We start from the raw sequence: 22,196 nt of genomic DNA, 5'->3' as shown, positions 1-22,196 counted from the left end.
AATTGATAATGCGCTTCCCATCCAATGTTAATTTCGGTGGATCGACTCATGTGTGCATGTGTTGTGAAATTTTAAAAAATGTATATATACGTAAGGACGACCTACGATAACATGAGTCCTCTGCAATTTCAAAAAAATTGACTATTTGTTTATAGTTAATAAATATAAAAAAAATTATGAATTAATTATATTTAATAAAGTATAGTTTATTTTTGTCAAATTACAAAATAAATAAAAAATACAAACTAATTCATTCACTATAAAATTATAAATAAATGAGTTTTAAAAAAATTAATTGAACAAAAAAAATTAGTGGTGTTTTTTAGATGAAAATTTTACAAGAGTTAAGAAAAGAGCTTCACATTTTTGTTTGAAGACTTTAGTCGTTTCGGGCCCTTATTAAATTTTGGCATTTTATTTATAGTTTAAATTTTTTTAATGCATTAAGAAATTTTAAAAAAATATTAAAATTTTACAATATATTTTAAAATTATGTTGGCGATGACTAAATGTAAGTCGTTACTCATATATATTAGTAATGAAACTATACTTCAATTGGAGCAATTGAACTAAAGGTGACAATTCAATTTGGTGTTTATATATATTAAATTAAGTTCAAAATTTGATTTACATGTATTTATTTTATTTAATATCTGTAACATATTTAAAAAATGGAATGAAAAAATTATAAATTTTAATTAACATAAATTATAACTTTTTTGAAGTGATAAATTATAAACTTTTTAAAATGCAAATATCACTCAATGATGATTTTGTAATGAAATTTAACCTATAAATTAGTATCATTCAACTAATAAATATATATAAACATAAATTAACATTCTCTTTTTATTTTTTATGAGGTGGATGCGATGTATGTTAAATACATTAAGTTTTGTCTTTACATTTTTCCATCGTAAATAATTATTATGATATCAAAGGATGTGTTTCATGGGGGAAAAAAAACTGAATATACGTACTTACAAAAAAAAAAACCCCTTGTAAAGCAATAATCGAAATGAAATAATATTTCAATTGAAAATGAAGCAATTTACAATTAAAAATATTAATGTATCTTGAGCCAATTTAATTGACATTATAAACTAGTCAAAATTCTCATTGAAAATACAAAAATATTTAATGGATTTAATGTTCCCAATAAATATATAAATATATAAACATATACATTTAATTGATATATTTATAATAAAAAATATATAAAGGATAATAATGTCTTTTCATGTTAAAATATAATAAATTTTCACATTTGATCCAAATAGCAAGGTCCAATATTTTTTTTATATATATTAAATTAAATGGTATAGAGTAGTGAACGTGCGCAATTGAGATATGTGGTGTGGTGACTGGTGACTGGTGAGTCATGGTTGGGAGGTTGGGACTCCAATTTCATGACGCAAATGAGATTGGCGGCACTTTACTCACTATTCGATCGCCACGTGCACCTTTCTTATAGTCTTATTATGATGCCATACCACATTCCAATTACCAACTACGCCAACCACTATTTCAAAATTGAAACTCTCCCCTCCATAAAATAAAATAAAATAAAATAAAATAAAATAATCTTAAAGCATTTATTTAGGTTGTAAGGTGCATACCAGTAGAATGTCAATTAAACCAATTCATTAAATTTTACGTTATTTTTAATTTAAATTAATTAGATTAGACATTTTCGATCCTAATTCTTTCTACTTATTTGAATCAATTTATCGATTTTGAGCTCCATTAATATTATTGGAGCAAATATGCACGAATTTCGTATCGATATACACACACTTTTGCATCCTTGTCTGTGTAAAAAAAAAAAAAAATAGCAGCATATTATTTGTGAGGTGTTGTTTTCCCAATATAAAGTGTTTATGTATTATATTCCAAATTGCGAACCATAAAACAAAATACAAACTATACCGAGCAAGTTTGTGCGACAAATTCAACTCCTTTTGATAAATGCATGGCATGTTAATCACAATTTCACTCAATATATTAAATAAATCATCAGAATAAAAGCAATTAATAGTTTTAAAGTTATTGGCGTTTAAATACACGAACTTTGGGTCCATTTTGATTTTTTCCACAAACTTTGAAAGTTGTCAAAAAATACACAAACTTTGACCCATTTTATTTTCCCCCACTAAATATAATGTTATAAAAAAAATAATTCAAATTAAATAATTCTTGTATAATTAACAATAAATACCGTTTCACTTGAGATTAGGCAGTGAAAATTTCTCAATCACTCGTTAATTGGAACGGGAAATGCTAATTAGAATTATACAATTGGCGATAAGTATTCATACACCCATTATCTCTAGTTATCTTTCAACTAGCCAGCTTAATTAATTTAATTAATGATAGATGACAATTTATTATGTGTGACAATTATATTACGAAGTCGTTTTGATTAGAGTTGTGTCACGTCGACGTCATTTTAGATTCAATTTTTCACTTAAATTTTATGATTACCTATCGCCCAATTGTATAATTCTAATCAACATTTCTCTATCCAATTAATGACGTGAAAATATTCATCACATGATCATGTGATTGAGAAAAATTTCAATGTCTAATCTCAAGTACATCGGTATTTATTGTTAATTATAAACGAATTATTCAGATCATTTTTTTATAATAATATATTTTATGAGAAAAAATAAAATAAGCTAAAGTTCGTGTATATTTTATAATTCTCAAAGCTCGTGTGAAAAATAAAATGAATCAAAATTCGTGTATTTATTGACAATTTTTTAAATTCGTAAAAACAAATTAAAATATATCCAAAATTTATGTATTTAGACGCTAATATACTTCTTAGTTCTTACGTGCGTTTAATTGTCCAAATAGACAACCATAACCTTTGATTTTCTGAAAAACACGAAGAAAATTGTGATTACTCTTGAACACGAGGCCTCGTTTCATTGGATAAAAAATGTGGAGAAAATAAAAGTTTTTCTCAGACACGCGTTCCCAGCTGATTGGATGAGGTAGGTTAGCTTGAGAGGAATGAGGTAGGTTATCTCATTCATTCTCATACATGTGCATACTAGTATCTAATTTATCTTCACAAATAATTTGTGAATCTACAAATCTCGTAATTACGAGATAATTCTGCATGGAGGACCACCTCAATAATAATCCTTCAACACATATTTATTAAGTTGTGGGGTATATTAAAATGTAATCCTAGCTAGAATCAAATTACGTGATTGTTGTATTTATTGTTTCACATATTTATTTTCACAAATATTAAATAAGATTATTTTAGTAAAAGAAAATTTTAATGCAATTTAAATTTATAAAATAGATTATATCTTGAAACATCCTAAAAGGAAATATGACTACCAAAATGGGAGGAAATGAGTTTTCAAAATAAATACTCACTCCGTCCCAAACGAAATGTCCTGTTTTCCTTTTTGGGTTGTCCCAAACGAAATGTCATGTTTCCTTTTTTGGCAATACTCACTCTCTTTATACTTAATATTTAAATAATTTCCACCAACTCACTTTATCTACTTTATACACATTTCTTAATCTCCGTGCCGAAAAGAAATAAGACATTTCGTTTGGGACGAAGGGAGTACTACATTTGATTGACGTAGATATTTTCCAAGAGAAGACTAAGATTAACTATTTTCAGTCGTCCCCTCAGGAAAAAAAAAAAAAATCAATCGTCCAATGAGCAGGTATCTCTTGATTTTGTGAAATACTAACCATTAATTAATGGGCCACTAATTTCTTATATTTTAAGACATCTGCTGTAAGTCTACATTGTGTGATTGGATAAGCATATAATGGAGATATCACTAATAGATATAATGTCAAATAATATAATGGGAATAGTTTTCACATAGTATAAAGATTGCAATGAATGTTACCACTACACTGAAATATAATAGTACGATAAAGACAATCAATCAAAATAATGATGCCAAAACGTGCTACCATTCAGTGACGATGTTTTTGTAGACGATGGAGTTGGGCAGTCGTGCTTTATGGCCGTTAAGGGTGTGCATCGTGCGGTTCGATGTGAAATCGCACCAATTTTTTAAAATCGAAAGTCGAATCGAATTTCCAACGGGGATCGAGTCGCACCAATTCAAGGTTCAAACTGAATTGGTTAAAATCGTCGATTTCGAACCGTTGGATCTGCCCGGACGAAATTACAACAAGAACACAAAATCTGAATTTGAGAAATCTAATTTTCAGCCACAAAATCTGAATTCGAAACACAGATTTTCAGCCAAGAACAACAAGAACTTGTCACCACAAAATCTGAATTTTTCAGCAAGAATATAAAATCTGATTTTGATAACACAAATTTTCAGCAAGAACAACAAGAACTTCTCACTGTGTAATGTTTTTTGTGTATTAGGTTTAGAGTTTTGATTTTTGAATAGTATTAAATTTTAAAATAAATATAATATATATATATATATATATATATATATATAGTAGAGCCCTCCAATGAGACCCCCTATTTTTAGTGAGATCTTAGACACAATCTCGTGCGTTTATTTTACAATCCTATGGCTAATATTGTACCTAGGACGAATTTTTTTCTCAGGGTTCGAATCCTGGAGGGAGCGAAATATTTTAAATTTCGTTATTCATCAGTATATACTGCCTTCTTCATCAGTATATATGTCTTATTCATTACCAATTTTTTAAATTTCGTTAGTTGAAAAATAAAGGTTTCAGTGTCTCACGAAAAATAAGGGTCTCATTGGAGCGCACCCCTATATATATAATTGTAGATCTGTTCGTTTTTATTTCACGAATTCTCTATTCTCAAAATATTTAGCATTCTCTGTTTAACTTTTATATATATATATATATATATATATATATATATATATATATATATATATATATATATTGCAGTTTGGTTCGGTGCCCAACCAACAAAAATCAGGCAAACCGAAATCGAACCGAAATTTATTGGTTTTCAATATTAAAAATCTAACTTAAAACCACACCAATCGAATTAGAACCGCACCGCACCAATAGACTGCAGTTCGATAGGTTTTGCAAGTTCGGTTCGATTTCTGTACATCCCTAATGGTTATTCATTATTTGAGATTATTTGAAATTGAATTAATTTATTATTGCTCGAGATTAATTTTACTATGAGAAAGACTAAGAATCATGTGTGAAGACTGATCCAATATAACACTGTTTTAAAACTAAATACTAGTATATTATATATATCTACATCAATCAAACAACTTATCATAAAACTAGTCATGTATAATCCTATAATCCTATCAATCGAACATTATCGTAATTGACAAACTGCAAATAATACAACATAAATTTTGTGTATTCCAATCAGTCTAATGATATATTGTCGATTGCTAAATTAAATCGATTATAATCTCATGATCAAATTTCAAAAAGTATTGTAACTTGTAAGGTTAACGATCGATTTCTCTGTCAATACTACTTGTACAAAAGGTAAAAGCAATTGAATGCGTGACACTAAGAAAGCAATTGCTCATATTAATTTCAACCAACTCTTGTCTCTTGCTTTCCTCGTACACTAATTTATGTATAGTTCTCACCATCACCTTTGACAAATCACATATAACTATAAGAGTGATATCCAACGTGTAACATAACACGCGAGTCATCTAGTTTGTTAAAATGTATTAAAATATTTGTAAAATACAATATATTATTTGGTATGATGACAAATCATCAATCACTTTCAGCCCTAATACCACGCGCCAGAGTGAGTAAGAGGTGAAGCGAAGTTTAGAGATAAAGGGAGGAGATGGTCTGCAGCAATATTTGGGGCTGCCCGCTTTCTCGCGCTTTGGCAAAAGCGGATACAATTTGAGTTTTTGGTCGAAAAGATTCAGAAAAAGCTTTTCAGTTGGATCAAATCAGTGATTCAGGCTATTCCTACATATGCGATGCAAGTTTTTCGGCTGCTAGAGTCTATAAGTGATGATATCAACCGGTTAACAGACGGCTTTTGGTGGGGCGATAGATAAACGGAAATTACATTGGAAGAAATGGGAAAATATGTGCATTCCTAAAGAATGGGGCGGCATGGGTTTTCACAATTTGAGGAGCTTCAATCAAGCTCTTGTGGCAAAACAAGCGTGGTGTCTTATGTCAAAACCGGAGTCGCTTGTGGCTCGGGTGTTTAGAGCTCGCTATTATAGTCAAGGGAATTTTTTGTCTGCCCAACCAAAACGCAATGCCTCTTATATTTGGCGCTCCCTCTTGTGGAGTAAGCCGTTGGTGGAAAAAGGGCTGTTGTGGAGGATTGGTGATGGACGTAGGGTCCGTGTCCTACAAGATGCTTGGATTGGGGGCCTTCCAACAGGGCGTGTTGTTTGGAAGACCAATGGGGTTGATCAAGAGATGAGGGTGGAGGGCCTGCTGGATGAAAATAGGAGCTGGAATGTGGCAAGGGTGCATGAGTTGTTTGATACACGGGACGCTGCTGAAATCTTGAAAGTTCCTGTGGGCCAGTGTGGAATGACAGATGCGCTAGGTTGGCGTTGTGATGCAAGAGGGATTTTCACTGTGAAGACAACCTATTTATTGAGTGGGTTATTATGATTCTCATCCGCATCTAAGCTCTAGGGATCGAAAATTCTGGTCAAGGTTAGTGTGGAATGTCTCGCTACCTCCTAAAGTTAAAGTTTTTGTGTGGAGGACTTTGAATGATGTAATTCCTACTGGTGCAAACTTGAAGACGCATAAGGTTCCAGTGGATGGAATTTGTGGGAGGTGTTTTAGTCGGTGGGGCTCAACGGAGCACGGGCTTATTTTTTGCCCTATGGTGCGAGCTGTGTGGAAGGCATCTATTTTCTGGCGAGTAATAAAGGATGCGCAGGGGCTGGCCATTAATTGATACAACAGAGGTGATTTATAAATCCTTTGAGATTGATGATTATGCGCTATGGTGTTTCACGCTCCATCGTACATGGTGTTTCATATGTGAGGTCGTGCATGGTAATGCACCGAGGGAGCAGGCTCCGACCATAGCGGACAGCCAAGCGGGACTGGAGTCCTTCCAAGCGACGCGGCCGACTTTTGTTGTGGAGAATATCATGGGGCTGCGTCTGGGCAACAAGAGCTGGTATCCACCGAAGTAGGGGCGATTTAGGTGTGATGTTGACGCCTTGTTTGATGCGCAGCAAGGAGCTTATGGAGTGGGGGTGGTGGTTCGAGATCATAATAGACAAGTGCAGCTCGCGACGGCGAAAGCCATGAAACCGAGCTTGAGCTCTTTACTGATGGAAATAATGGCTGTAGTGGCGGGGATTACATGGTATATAGAGTTTGATATTATGCCCGTTGAGATATATACGGACTCCATGTTGGCTGCAAGAGTGATGGCGTGTCCGGATGAGGAAGGTCAGTTTCTACCGGATGATATTCTTGATATTCTTTGTGCCGCTCATTCGTCTATTCTTTTGAGTGTTAATCATATGTATAGAGAGGCGAATAGAGTTGCCCATAGTCTTCCGCATTTTGCGTGTTCTTGTCAGCAGCCAGTTTGTTGGACTGCTCTTTTTCCTCGTTGGCTCTGTGAGGTGCTTGCGGAGGACGTCTTTTAATATATGGCACGTCTTCGGTTAAAAAAAAAGATTATATAAAGTTAATAATAGTTATAATTAAAATTTGTATTATGTATACCACCTCCGTAGATGATATACAAAATCCCTCAAATCAGTATAATATTTTCGAGCTTTTATTTTATAAAGTGTCATGTGTTTCGTATTACTTGTTACCAATCATCTAGCTCAGATGATGAAGACAATCACCTCCTTGCCAAGATGCAGAAGAAAGGTAGGAAGATACTAAATTGGTCAATACTTAAGGTATGTAACTACATAAAAATAAAACAAAGGATAAGGAATAAGTATTTTATTAACAATTTAATTTGAATGGAGGTTCATAAACAACCAGACAACTCCCAATGTGGTTTCTATGTTATGAGATATATGAAAGATATTATTAATGTTGGGAACCTTGTGGAATATCCTAATCCTTGTTTTGATGATACCAAAATTCATAGGTCTTAATTGTAATAGACTAGAACAGTTTTTGAACTCAAGTGTTAGAGTTCGTTTCTAGTTTAGCTTGAGGTTCTAAAGACTGAAGACTGAAGACTGAAGGACGAAGGATTGAAGACTGAAGACTGAAGATACCAACTGAAGTATCAGTTGAAGAATCAGTTCAGAACTGATTACTTAATGCGTGCCGCGTGGACTCAGCGGACTGATACTAAAGTCAAGTATCAGTTAAACATTCTTCCTCGGACTGAACTTCCAACGTTCAAAGGAAGCCGCGTACTCACAAAAGTACAGCCGCATTAAATGCAGAGATCTCAGGATCCCCTTATCTCTGCAGAGGTCATTCCTATCTGGTGGCTACTTTATCAGAGACGTCACATCTCCTGTCCTTCAAGAGAGCCGTTTCCACCAAACAAGGAACCTCGAAGATTGAAGCCTCAGCCCAAATTCGAAATGCTCTCCAATGGAAGAAATCTTGAAGACGTTCTCCGCCAACGGATCTATTCAAGACCTCTCCTATAAATAGCGTTCGAGGATCACTTCAATCTTCACCGATTCAACGACATAAGCTGAAGCTCTGCCAAAATCGCTACTCAGCCAAAAGCTTAACCTCCCCAAAGCTTGAATCGAAGAAGAGAATTCCAAAGCCAAAATCAGTCACTGTTGATTACATACATTCTCTTAGACCTTAGGCAAACCTCTGTTTACCTAGAAGCCTAGGTCAAACTTGCTTTTCTTTGAAGTATAGTTGGCAACCGTTCAAACCTCCTTTCAAGAAGAAAGAGTAGAGTGTTTGAGTGATTCAGAGTTCAGGAAGGTACTTTGACACTAAGAAATCTTAGCGCGGGTTGTGCTAAGCATGAGAAATCCGACACGAGTGTAGTGTGGGTACTGAAGAAGTTGTTTCTTCAGTGGTACGGTTGTGTGCACCCGGCAAGCACACGGCTCGGTTTGCAGTGCACCAGTTAAGCACTTGCGGAGTGAATTGTTGGTCTGATCAACCGACCGTGGATCTAGGAAAGGGTTTTTCCAAACCACGTAAAAAGTCTTTGTGTTATTTACAGCTTTCAGTTTTACATTCTTACTTGTGTTGTTTCAATTGATAAACTGAATACTGAATAACTGCAAAGAGAAACCTAAGATTAACAACGTGCTCAACCGAGGCTATTACGAAACAAAGTTTTATTTCCGTTGCGTATGATATCAGTCTGACTGATCTATCCTCTGATAGTCAGGAAGAGTGTTATCATCTCTGTTTTAGCAAACTCAACTGAAGCCCTTACGTGCATCAGTTAAGTTCCAGTAACTTAACTGATAACTCCTTACTGAAGAGTTTTCAGTATCAGTCGTCAACCATGTTTGGTCAAAACTCTTTTCAGTCAACAGGTGTCATAGTTTGCGTGTAAAGTTTCGTTTTGATCTCTATCTTAAGATCCCTCAGTTTGAGGAAAGAAAAATAGCTCATAGGTGTATTCCCCCCCTCCCCCTCATACACCTATTCGAGACCCTCCGGACCTAACAATTGAGTCTGCTGATTTTGAGAGGATTGGTTCGTTGCAATTATTGGTAATTATTATAATTGAATCTTATTTAACATATTTGGTGGTTTCACATATTCTTATAAGGCATATCTATTACGTTACAATTTAATAGAGAAAGTTATTCTACTGTGGACATTGATGAAGTGAGGCGGAGGGAGTGGGTTGATTGTGTACAAAATCATATTTGTGAGTATAAGGTAATTAAACTTGTTTCTTACTTTATATATTGGTGTTTGTTGAGACTTGAATGGTGGGTGTTGTTGTGAGTTAAAAGATGATGTTGTTATCTTGAAAGCAAAAGTATGTATGAAAATGTATTAAATTAAGTATTGAATAGAAAATAATTAAACTTGATATATTGATGTTTGTTGACTTGAATGGTGGGTGTGTTGTGAGTTTAGAGTCAATCCAAAGCAAAAGTATGTATAAGAATGTTATTGAATTGAGTTTTGAAAGCAATATGATCAAAGCTAGCTTGGATGCAAAGAGAAAAGAATGCCATATTTAGTTATTGAAAAATTGAGGCTTCAAATACAATTGAATTTTACTAATGAATAAGGCAATATATAGTGTTGATTAACGCAGATATAATGTTGAATTACGATGTTCAAAAAATTAGTAAAATTTTTGCACTCTCCAAAATTTGAGTTCAGGTAAAAAAAAATCCCTCCAGATAAATGTCATCCATAGAATACATTAAACAAGTGTATTCAATTCAGAATTTAAAAGATTTTGACTGATTTTTTATAATTTGTGGATTCTGTTAATTTCGTGGATTGTTTTAATTCTATGTTGAGTTTAGCAAATTTTGTTAGTTATCTCTATTTTCATAGACTTCATAAAGTTTTGATGTAAATTTTTGATAATTTGACGAGAAATTGATTTAGCTTTTATATGTATATATAGAATAGTCAATCTTATAAATATATATTGAAAAAAAAGACAGATTTTTTTGAGCTAATTGACCAGTTTTTTTGGCGAAAAATATATCTAATTGAGAAGTGTCCTTATATTCACAAAAAAACTGCTAAAATCTCTTTCACTGTATTTGAGAGAAGAAAGCAAAAATATATTGACAGAAAATGTGCCCTTATATCTATTCACAAAAAATTGTCGAGATCTCATTTCACTGCACCATTCCAGAACGATGGTTAACATTTGAGAGAAGAAATGGAAAAAAAAGGAGAGAGGGAGAGAGAGAAAAAGAAACAAAAATAGCTGGAAAATTTGACATACCTAATATCTCTTTTCTTTTTCTTGTTGACGTTGACGATGGAGAGAGGATGTCAAAATTTCTTATGTAGAGGTGAGATTTTCAGAGAAATTTTGTATTTATACTAGGGTATTAGAATCATATAGAGTCCATGACATACTTAAATCCTACAAATTTTCAATATTACCAGATTTCGATGGATATTTAAAAGTGATAATTGAATACCACTAGATTTTTAAGGAGTTTTTAAAATCTAAATTAATACCCATGTATTTTTGAAATATATAAAAAAAAAAACTTTTAAATTCTGAATTAAATTCCAGATAAATTTTGTATTTGTACTAGGGTATTAGAATCATATAGAGTCCATGACATATTTAAATCCAACAAATTTTCAATATTACCATATTTCGATGGATATTTAAAAGTGATAATTGCATACCACTAGATTTTTAAGGAGTTTTTAAAATCTAAATTTAATACCCATGGATTTTTGAAAAAAAAAAACCTTTTAAATTCTGAATTGAATACACCCCCCCCCCCCTAAATCAACACTTATTAATTAATCTAAGATCTCATGATCTCATTGGAACGCTCGTGACTAATGAATAAGCTAGTGATGAATAAGTATATACTCCCTCCGTCCACCAATTAAAGGCCTAGGGGAAAAAACACGGGTTTTAAGAAAAAGTGTATTTTTATTAGTGGAGTGGAGAACGGGTCCCACTTTTTAAGAAAAAGTGTATTTTTATTAGTTGAGTGGAGAAAGGGTTCCACTTTTTTGTAAAGAATCTTTGACTTTTTTTGATTAAATAATGAATAAAAACTTACCAAAAATAAGTAGGCCTTGTTTTTGTGGACGTCCCAAAAAGGCAAGTAGGCCTTGAATTGGTGGACGGAGAGAGTATATAATATTGAATAACGATATTTAAAAATTAATAAAAATTTTGTTCCATCCAAAATTCAAACCTAGATAAAAAAAATTCCCCTTCAGATAAATACGATGCATAGGATATATTAAAAAAGTGGATTTTTAAAATGGTCACTTTCATATTGTAAAATTAAAAATTGTCCACTAATAAAAATATTAAAAAATGGCCAGTGTTACCAAAATACCCTTCACATTAAAAATTAAAAAAATGTCCACTTCATTTTACTCTTTAAACATCACCCCTTTAAAAAATCTCGCAATTCACAACCAGTCGAATTCACAACAAAAATTTAATTCACAACCAAATTTTTTTGGTTGTGAATTCACAACCTAAATTTAATTCACAATAAGAATTTTTTGGTTGTAAATTCAAAACCAATCGAATTCACAACGAAAATTTAATTCACAACCGTAAACCCTAAACCCTATCTAAACCCTAAACCCTAAACTCACTCTAAACCATAAATCCTGAACCTTAAAGAGTCGAATTCACATGAAGAATTTTTTGATTGTGTGTCGCAGCCCGGTTCCGACACTAGTAATAGCGGGGACCAAGTATCGATACGACTAATAACAGAAAGGGGGAAGATAGAAAGAATACATAGATCAACAGCGGAAGCTCACAAAGAACATGCTAAGGAAAGATCTTCATAGTTCATCAAAAGGGTATATTCGTCAATATCGTCATAATTCGGTAAACATCAGGAATCTCAACATGCAAGGCGAAACAAGTATAGCTCAATTTTTATGTAGAGTCAAAATATTCAGAGTGTGATAACAAAAGGTGAACCGACTATATGTATGAAGACACATAATCGTGAGTAAAATGCTTGATTTAATACAATCATAATTTCATATCAAAATTCTATCGACAAAACAGTCATACGACAGAGAAAGAAAACGTCAACCCGAAACATTCCCCACCAGCACCGCACCATACTCCCCCTCCGCTTATCCTGCACGTTTAGAAATACATGCAGGGCGTGAGTACATAAATACTCAGTGGACATATCGCCGGAAACAAAGCTGCTCATAGAGCTATAAATTGAACTTGCCACATTTAAGCAATACACAGGTATTATATCATAAAAGAACCTGTGCAAGCAGTTTTAACCATAAACATCATAATTAAGTGTCTGTAGACAAGTACTCGACATGTATGTACCACATCTACAACTCTTCATCATCATCAAGGTACTGAGAATAGGCCTCCTTCTCAAGCACCGTGACCGGCCGACCCGAAGACGACTCACAGTCACCTCAGTGTACACTAACCCTGGCAGGATAGCTATCAACTAACTGCCTAGGACCCGATCGTCTCATCTCAACTCATCAGTAGAGGGTAAACATACAAGCTCAACATCATCATAAAAATATTGGCAAGTCAATAATTCTCAAACATCATCATAATCTCAAAACATCAAACATCTCATAATTTCATCATCATTTAAAAACAGTTTAGAAAAGCTCTTAAATTGTATACTCAAAATAATGCCCACCTGAAGACCTTACTCAAAATCTCCCGTCAAAGTGGAGTTACTTACTTCCTTGCTCTGCTCGTGTCTTCAGGGATCATCTTCATCATCGAAAGTTCATGTCATAAAATGAATCTCGATTAAAAACTCATTGACTAATTCTCAAGCCTTAACTCATGCTCTATCTCATATTCTATCTCCTTACTCAACTCTATGTAAACTCTCCACTCATCTCACACCCTTAAGTTCAAGGATAGGTTTCAAGAAAATCATGGTTCTAAGTCTCGATTTATCTCTCATATAAGGTTCGTCTAATCTCATTCAAACACATAGGCAACACAATCACATAAGGCAGATAAGAAATCACAATCAAACATCAACAAAACATGCTCTGTTTTTTACACTGACTCAACTTCAAAATTTAATCTGTTCTGACTCCGACATCTCCTGGTCTCAAGACTCATACCAAAAGAAAGATCTTCGAGTCTAGTTTCATTTAAAAAACAGTAGAGTTGAAAACTCCTAGTGGTTTGAGAGATATGACGTTTTTACCACGATCTACCATTTCTGGCAGTTTTGAGCAACCGAAAGTTACAATTTTTTAAAAATCGTAAACGTTGTCAAACTGGGCTCAACTTTGGTGGATATCTAGCTAACAACATAAGGTTGATACCATAAAAATTTGGAAAGCTAGATCACATAGGAAGCTACTGAAATGAATGACTCTTTCCCCTGTTCTCTGAAATTCTCGGTAATAATGCACAGTTTAGGCTTTGTATTTTAAAGAAATATCAAACGAAGTTGAAATGGCTTGAAATTTTACCAGGGTACTCAAGACTCACGTAGGGACTTGATATAAAATTTTCAAAGCTATTAGACATCGATAAACCATCGATCACAGTAGGTCAGTAGGCCTACGAAATTTCTCCAATTTGGACTCAAAAATCATATATCTCAAAACATCTCTAACTTGAATATAACATCATAACTCTCAACAACAAACTCATACCACAACTCATTTCATCACTTCTAATCATCAATCTAAACCATCACTTAACATCATAGCATGCTCAAGAACTCATATAACCATTCAAGTCTTCAAATCAACTCACGAACTCATGAATTTCCTCCAAACTTTCGAAAATTAAGAAAAATAAAGAGTTGAAGTTTTCATGCTTCAACCTTCCATCTAATCTCACATAGCACATCATAGAAGCTAGATCTTTGCAACTAAAGATCACTTACCCCAAGATTAACAAAGCTCAAAGTTTTTCTCTTTCATCCTTCATGATCAAGCTCCACGGTTCTCTTGGAAATTTTAAGATTTGGAAGTGTTTAAGCTTGATTTGGTGGATGATTTTGATCTTGATGTGTGTTTAGGAAGCTTTGGAGGCGCATCTATGGTGATCTTTGGAGAAAAATCGGAAGAGGGAAAGAGAGATTGAAGGTGGCCGAGAGTTGAAGTGTGAGGGAGAAGTGAGATGCTTGTCTTGTTAAGGAAGAGTGATTAAGGGTTCCCTCATAACTCTACACACTAATCCCATTTACTTAGCCACCAAGTGTTTCAATAAAAACACATGCTTAATTATCCCAAAAAAAAAATCTTATCCGTTAACTAAGTTTATCCACTTGCTTTGACTCCTCTTTCTCAAAAGTCGGTTTCGCACCAGAGCAGAGCACATCTCAACCATCAGAGCAGAGCTCAACTATAGCTCTGCCTCGCTCGTTAGAGCAGAGAAGAAATACTCGCCAGAGCAGAGCAAAAATTCACATCAAAGCTGAGGAATGAATTCTCTGGCATAGCAGAGGAATGACGAATTCTCTGTTAAGAGCAGAGGAATGATGATTTCTCTGTCAGCACAGAGGAATGAATTCTCGGGTCAGAGCAGAGGAATGGTGATTTCTCTGTCAGGGCAGAGGAATCGGCGCCAGCTCTGTCCAAAGCAAAGACCGCTCAAAACATAACTCACTTGGCAGAGCAGAGCTCGTATCCAGAGCAGAGGAATGTTCGCCAGAGCAGCGAAATCACTAGCCAGAGCAGAGAAATCAAGAAGCCAGAGGAACCGAATGCCAGAGCAGCGAAGTGAATCGTCAGAGAAACGGCTTCCGCTCTGGCGCAGATATCTCATCTCGTCATAAACTTATGTTTATATCTCAGCGCTCTTAAAAATAAAACTCAAAATATTCCTCTGCCAGAGCAGAGGAATGAACTCTCCGCCAGAGGAATAACGAATTCTCTGCCAGAGCAGAGGAATGAATTCTCTGCCAGGGCAGAGGGATGAACTCTCCGTCAAAGAAATAATGAATTCTCTGCCAGAGCAGAGGAATGATTTCTCGGCTGAGTAGAGCAAGACTCAAGACAGAACGGTGCAGACAAGAGCAAACTCGAAAATTCATCAACTTTTTCATTCCCAAAGTTCATCAAACACTCTCAAACATCAAAATACTATCAGACTCATATCTCCATCTAGAATAATAACTCGTCTCATCAAAAAGTGTAACTCTAATGCTCAATATCTCTATTTATCATCATAACTCCATCTCATCTTAATTATAATCTCATATCTCAGTACCGTAGTACTGTCTGTAGTGTCTCGACACTACTACTACTCATAAAAGTATGGGGTGTTACATTGTGAATTCACAAGCCTAAGCCCACTCCAAATCCTAAACCGTAAACCCACTCTAAACTCTAAACCCTAAACCCTAAACCCTAAAACCTAAAACCTAAACCCCAATCCTAAATCCACTCTAAACCCTAAACCCTACACAGTCGAATTCACAACAAGAATTTTTTGGTTGTGAATTCACAACCAGAATTTTTTGGTTGTGAATTCACAACCAGTCGAATTCACAACTAAAATTTAATTCACGATCACAATTTATTTTGGTTGTGAATTCAAGTAGTTGTGAATTTTAGTTTTTAAAGTTTGAATTCACAACTAAAACTAGAATTTATTTTGATTGTGAATTCGAGTTTTAGTGAATTTACAATCAGAATTCAATTGACAACCATAATTTATTTTGGTTGTGAATTCAAATAGTTGTGAATTTGAGTTTTTAAAGTTTGAATTCACAACTAAAACTAGAATTTATTTTGATTGTGAATTAATAGATCTGGTTGTGAATTCAAGAATATTAAGTTGTGAATTCATAGATGTGGTTGTGAATTCAAAAACATTAAGCTGTGAATTCATAAATTTGGTAGTGAATTTAAGAACATTAAAAAAGTAATTATACAGCTCAATCACATTGCTGTACAACACCAAAATACAAAAGTTCTTAACACAAAAGCTATGTTGCTGAGGATCAAGTTCTTAACACAAAAGTTTTTTCATCCCATACAAAAGTTCTTCATACATACTAACAAAAACTAACTAAAAAGTTCTTCATACATACTATCAAAGTTCTTCGTACATACTAACCAAAAACATCAAACCAACAAATCTCCAGACATCAAGCCAAGAATATTAATTTGACTAATCTCCCTCCTCACACCAAATCTTCTACAAACAGCCAACAAAATTCACAAACAAAAGTTCAAGCAGATTTGCAATATTCACAAACAAAATTCCAGATATGCGTTTACAAGGAGAGAGAGAGCGAGATAAAGAGAGAGATTATAGATCTACAATACAGTACACAGATTCAAGCATCGTCGAATTCATCGGGGCTGCAGAACTCGGCATCGGAGGAGAATCGGAGATGCCGCGTCTGGTGGCGCAGATCGTGTGGAGGCAGAGAGCAGCGGAGCCGCGTTTGCGCGGCGGGGAAGTTGCCCAGATCTCACAGCATTTTATTCGCGCTACTTCTTTTTTTCTGACCGGCGACTTTGCCTGGGGAGAAGGCTCACCGAAAGTTGCCGTGGCTAGGGATGTCTGCTGGCACCGCATTGTTTGGCCGGAAGGTGAGCAGAGGCGGCACCGCTCTAAGAGAATGAAACCCTAGGCGGCGCGACTTTTTCCCAACAAAGCCTAGAAGGGTCGCGGGTCGCGAATCTCGAAATTAGGTCGAAAATTGATGTTGTTTGAGCTCAAATTAGGGTAGAAAATTGATGTTGTTTGAGCTTATGGAATTGGGGGTTTTGTAGGCGGCGGCGACGTTCGTCGGCGGCGGCTTGCCTTTACGATTGAGAGGGATTCTGTGGTGGTGGTGAGGGGGCCGAGTTTTTGGGGGTTCCGTGGTGGTGGTTGTCACGGCTTGCCTCGGTGGTGGAGGGTTTAACAGTGGCTGTAGGGATTGAGTAGGGTGTTGTGGCGATGGGGGAGAGGGGGGAAAGAGAGAGAGAGAGAGAGAGAGAGAGAGACGTGAATTGAATCTGAGAGAGATGAGAGAGGGATAGAAGTAAGTGGCCATTTTTTAATATTTTAAAGGAAGGGGTATTTTTGACTTTTTGTTCAAAAACTGCCCACTTTTTATTATTTTTATTTGATAGGCTAGATTTTAGTTTTACAATATGAAAGTCGATAGTTTTATATATTAGCTCTATATTAAATCAACATCTATAAATTAATCTAAAATCTCACCATATATGAGGATTCTCATTGGAACCATTCCATATATATATATATATATATATATATATATATATAAGGGAGGGCTACTGTAAAAACACTTCTTAAAATATAAATATAAACGTTTTTTAATGTACGAATTTTATCCAACAGGGTTACGAATTCATCAAACATGGTTACGAATTGTGAAAAATAATTTTTTGCTACCTTTGAGATTCGAATCCAGGACCACGAATTCATCCAACAGGGTTACGAATCAACCGTAAATCTTGATGATCTAAGGGCTGAAAATCATTTATATTTTATACACTTAAGAGTGTTTTTATTCTAGCCCTCCCCTATATATATATATATATATATATATATATATATATAGGCCAAGGTTCAATGAAGAAGGCCTAAATGTAAGAGAGAAGAGAGAAGTAATCTCATCCGTTGATCTTATCTAATCTAACGGACATGATTTATTCACTCCATGTTCAATAGATTTTTTCGTTGAACATATGGGGGGTCGAACCCCAGAACCCCCAAAAATATTGTATATGTTCAATATATTTGATGAATGTTCAACGAAAAAATCCGTTGAACATGGCGTGAATAAATCATGTCCGTTAGATTAGATAAGATCGACGAATGAGATTACTTCTCTCTTCTCTCATACATTTAGGCCTTCTTCACTGAACCTAACCCTATATATATATATATATATATATATATATATATATATATATATAGGGTCAAGTTAAACAGAGAATTATTATATATTTCATTTTGAACAAGTCTATACATTTTACGAACAGATCAATATAACTAACGAACAGACGTATTTAGTGAAAAAAGAGAAAAACTCGCCACCAGCAGGATTCGAACCCGGGGTAAATTGCTGTTCACGCGGTACATTGATTTGTTCGTAAAAATTGTAGATCTATTCGTTTTTATTTCACGAATTCTCTATTCTCTAAATATTTAGCATTCTCTGTTTAACTTTTCTATATATATATATATATATATATATATATATAGGGGGCCGCTCCAATGAGACCCCCTAATTTTCGTGTAACATGAGGCACGATCTGGTGCGTTTATTTTATCAATCATATGACTGATATTGTATCTGGTGGGAGATTTTCTTTCACAGGGTCTCGAATCCTGGAGGTAGCAAAATATTTTAAATTTTGTTATTCATCAGTATATACTGCATTGTTCATCAGTATATATTGCCTTGTTCATCAGTATATATGTCTTATTCATTACCAATTTTTTAAATTTTATTTTTATCAGTATATACATCTTGTTCGTTACATATACGTCTTGTTCATTAGTATTATATGTCTTATTCATTGTCCTCATGTTACACGAAAAATAGGGGGTCTCACTGGAGCGCACCCCTATATATATATATATATATATATATATATATATATATATATATATATATATGGAGAGGTTCAAGAAAGAACCATAAATAAAAAAAGAACGGAGAACCATTTTCAGCCATTCGATTATCAAGATCTACGGTGGATGTATCATTTTGTTGGATGAATGCAGATTTGAGTTCGAATCCTGAAGGGAGCAATTTTTTTTATTTTTTTGAGTGCATTAATTTTAACAGCGAATGCATTAATTTTTACAATGAATGCATTAAATTTGATGGTTCTCTCGTTCTCACAAATAATGTAGTTCTCTCTAGAACCACACCATATATATATATATATAGGGTTAGCTTCAATAGAAAAGCCCCCTAAGATTAAGAACTAAGAATCAATCTAAGCCCTTAATATTATTAGATCCAACGTCCTATATTTAATTGATTTATAGATTTAAGTCATTAAATATCATACTTAAAATAGATTTAAAAATCGAAAAGGAGATTTAGGTCATTTAATCTTGATTCCGAATAAGAAATCTCTTATCAAATCCCGAATTTGTCGTTGATAACGTTCGGCTGGAGATATTATGGATATCTCCACGAATTTCATTTCTTTAGGTTTCACTCTCAAATTTACCTAGTTCGTCGAATTCTGGTTTTCAACGAAGGAAACCATGGAACGTACTAATGATGGAGGTACCTTCTTAAATATAAATCAATCAACTCTAATTAAGAAAACCATGGAACGCCTTAAAGTTCATTACAGTAATGGATAAGTTCAACAAAATATGAACCAGGTTCCACGAGACTGCAATATAAAACAATCAGCCCTTAGTATTATTATTCTATGATACAACATTCAATAAACTGAATCAATAAGTTCGTTGCAGATTGTTATGTTGCTCGCCGAGTGATTTTCCGTTCGTCGTTTCGCGATGGTGTTCGGCCATGGAGTCTCTCGACTTAGCCGTTTGTGTGCGTGGAAGAATGGACTACACGATGGTGGTTTCTCGGCTCTCCGTTACAGTAAGGAGGGAGAAAAACAGAGGTCGTAAATCGATTGGTTGCTACATCGGGAATACGACGTTGGTTGCCGAAGGATGTTGCGGTCGTTGGTTGGGGAGATGGAGATAGTATTTCGGCTTTTCGATTTGTGATAGTGGTACCCTGAAGATGAAAGAACGGCTACGTGTTGACGGCTCACGGCCTAGTGGCCAATCGGCGCAGAAACGAGCCAGCGAAGGAAACCCACTTACTTCTGTTCGATTAGTCATTGCAGCATAAAATAAGTTGAATAAAAATCCATTAAAGTTCATTACAGTAATGGATAAGTTCAACAAAATATAAACCAGATTCGACGAGACTTGCGGCATCGTTGTCTTCTTCTTCATCATCATCCTTGACTCGTCGATTTTGATCTATCACATGCGCCATGAGCTCTTCGTTGATGATGTTTTTGATGATGTTTATGTTGCTATAATTCTTCGCGGCATCGCAATTTGATGTTGATTTTTGTTGTTGTTGATTTCTAATTAATATATTTCAAAAATCATCAGATTTAATGTATTATGCAATGAATTCTGGAAATATGCATGAGCAATAAGAATATTAAGGTTTTCAATGGATAGTTGAACGTATAACGTATCTTCATCCAAAATCTTCTAAAAATAAGAAGATATGATTAGTAGTATTAATGGTAATTATGGATTTGCTTAATCAGTAAATTACAAAGATCTCCTCTTTATGTTTATTGGCCGTGTAATCATAAACGAAATCTTGACCATTAGATTAAGTTAGATGAAGGGTTTAGATTATTTCTCAATTCTCACTACATTTATACCTTCTCAATTGAACTTTTGCCTATATATATATATATATATATATATGGAGAAGATCCGTAGAGAATTGCAAGTTAAGTAAAGAACGGAGAACAAATATGAAGTTACAAATAAGTCTATAATTTCGATGAATAAATCAATGTATCTTATGAATAAGTTTTGGCCTAGATCTGAATCCTGAGATGGGCGGGATTTTATATATTGTTTCTATATTTTTACTGAATACACATATTCATTAGTTATGCGATATATTCGTTAAATTTATAGATTTATTCATTATTTCACGTTCTATACTTATTTGTAGTTCTCTACGGAACCCAACCATATATATATATATATATATATATATATATATATATATATATATATATATATATATGTGGAAGAGTTCAATAGAGAACACTAAATATTCAAAGAACAAAGAACGAATCTCAACCGTTGATCTTATCTAATCTAACGGTCAACATTTATTCACGCCATGTTCAACGAATTTTTATGTTGAACATGTAGGGGATCCAACCCCAAAAACCCCAAAAATTCAGTATATTTTGATGCACGTTCAACGAAATGATTGATATCTTCAATATAATTTGATGAGCATGAGCGTGTTCGTGTTCTCCATTAAACGCTACTGCTACCGAACCAATTGTAACAAGTTCGACTTCAAAAGTGGATAATGCAAATCGGACTCCACCAACTAGGCAACTAGGCCACTCCACAGGGACCTATATAGCTATGTAAATGATCCGAAAGTTGCTTCTGAAAGTTACCTACAACAAGAGCATAATAATCTACGCGCGTTAACGTTCATGCTTCGTAATTCAAATCAAATTTATACTGCCAACTTCTGATGATCCATTCACTATCTCTATCGTGATACTTAATAGAAAATGTCCTCTAAGAGCATCTCCAGCGGCGATGTCGAAGGCGGGGTCGAGCTGGGTCGCCAAGGTGGTGGCCGCGCTGGAGACACGGCGTGATGCGAGGCCGTGTCAAAGTGAAGACTCGGGGCGAAGGAGAGAAAAGATGATCGCGTGTGGGAGACGCGCGGAAATTAGAAAAAAAAACGAACAATTACAAGAAGAAGAGAGAAGAGATGGGGGAAGAAGAATTTTAAAAAAGAAACGAAAAATTTACAGAGAGATGGGGGAAGAAGAAGAAGAAGAAGAAGAAAGAGTGGAGTGGAGTGGGGTGGGGTGGGGTGGGGTGGGGTGGGGCGGTGGGTGGGTGGGTGAAGAAAAATTGATTTGACTTTTTTAAT

General features: G+C 34.6%; 1 protein-coding gene across 1 annotated transcript in view; it reads left to right on the top strand.

The window, feature by feature from the left end:
* LOC131020541 (uncharacterized) overlaps nt 1-22,196 on the top strand; it is a 1,142,091-nt gene that overhangs the window by 703,409 nt on the left and 416,486 nt on the right. The window lies entirely within an intron of this gene.

This window comes from Salvia miltiorrhiza, chromosome 1 (genome assembly GCF_028751815.1).
Source record: "Salvia miltiorrhiza cultivar Shanhuang (shh) chromosome 1, IMPLAD_Smil_shh, whole genome shotgun sequence".
NCBI lineage: Eukaryota > Viridiplantae > Streptophyta > Magnoliopsida > Lamiales > Lamiaceae > Salvia > Salvia miltiorrhiza.
The sequence above is the reverse complement of the archived record's forward strand: the minus strand, read 5'-3'. Positions and strand labels throughout refer to the sequence as shown.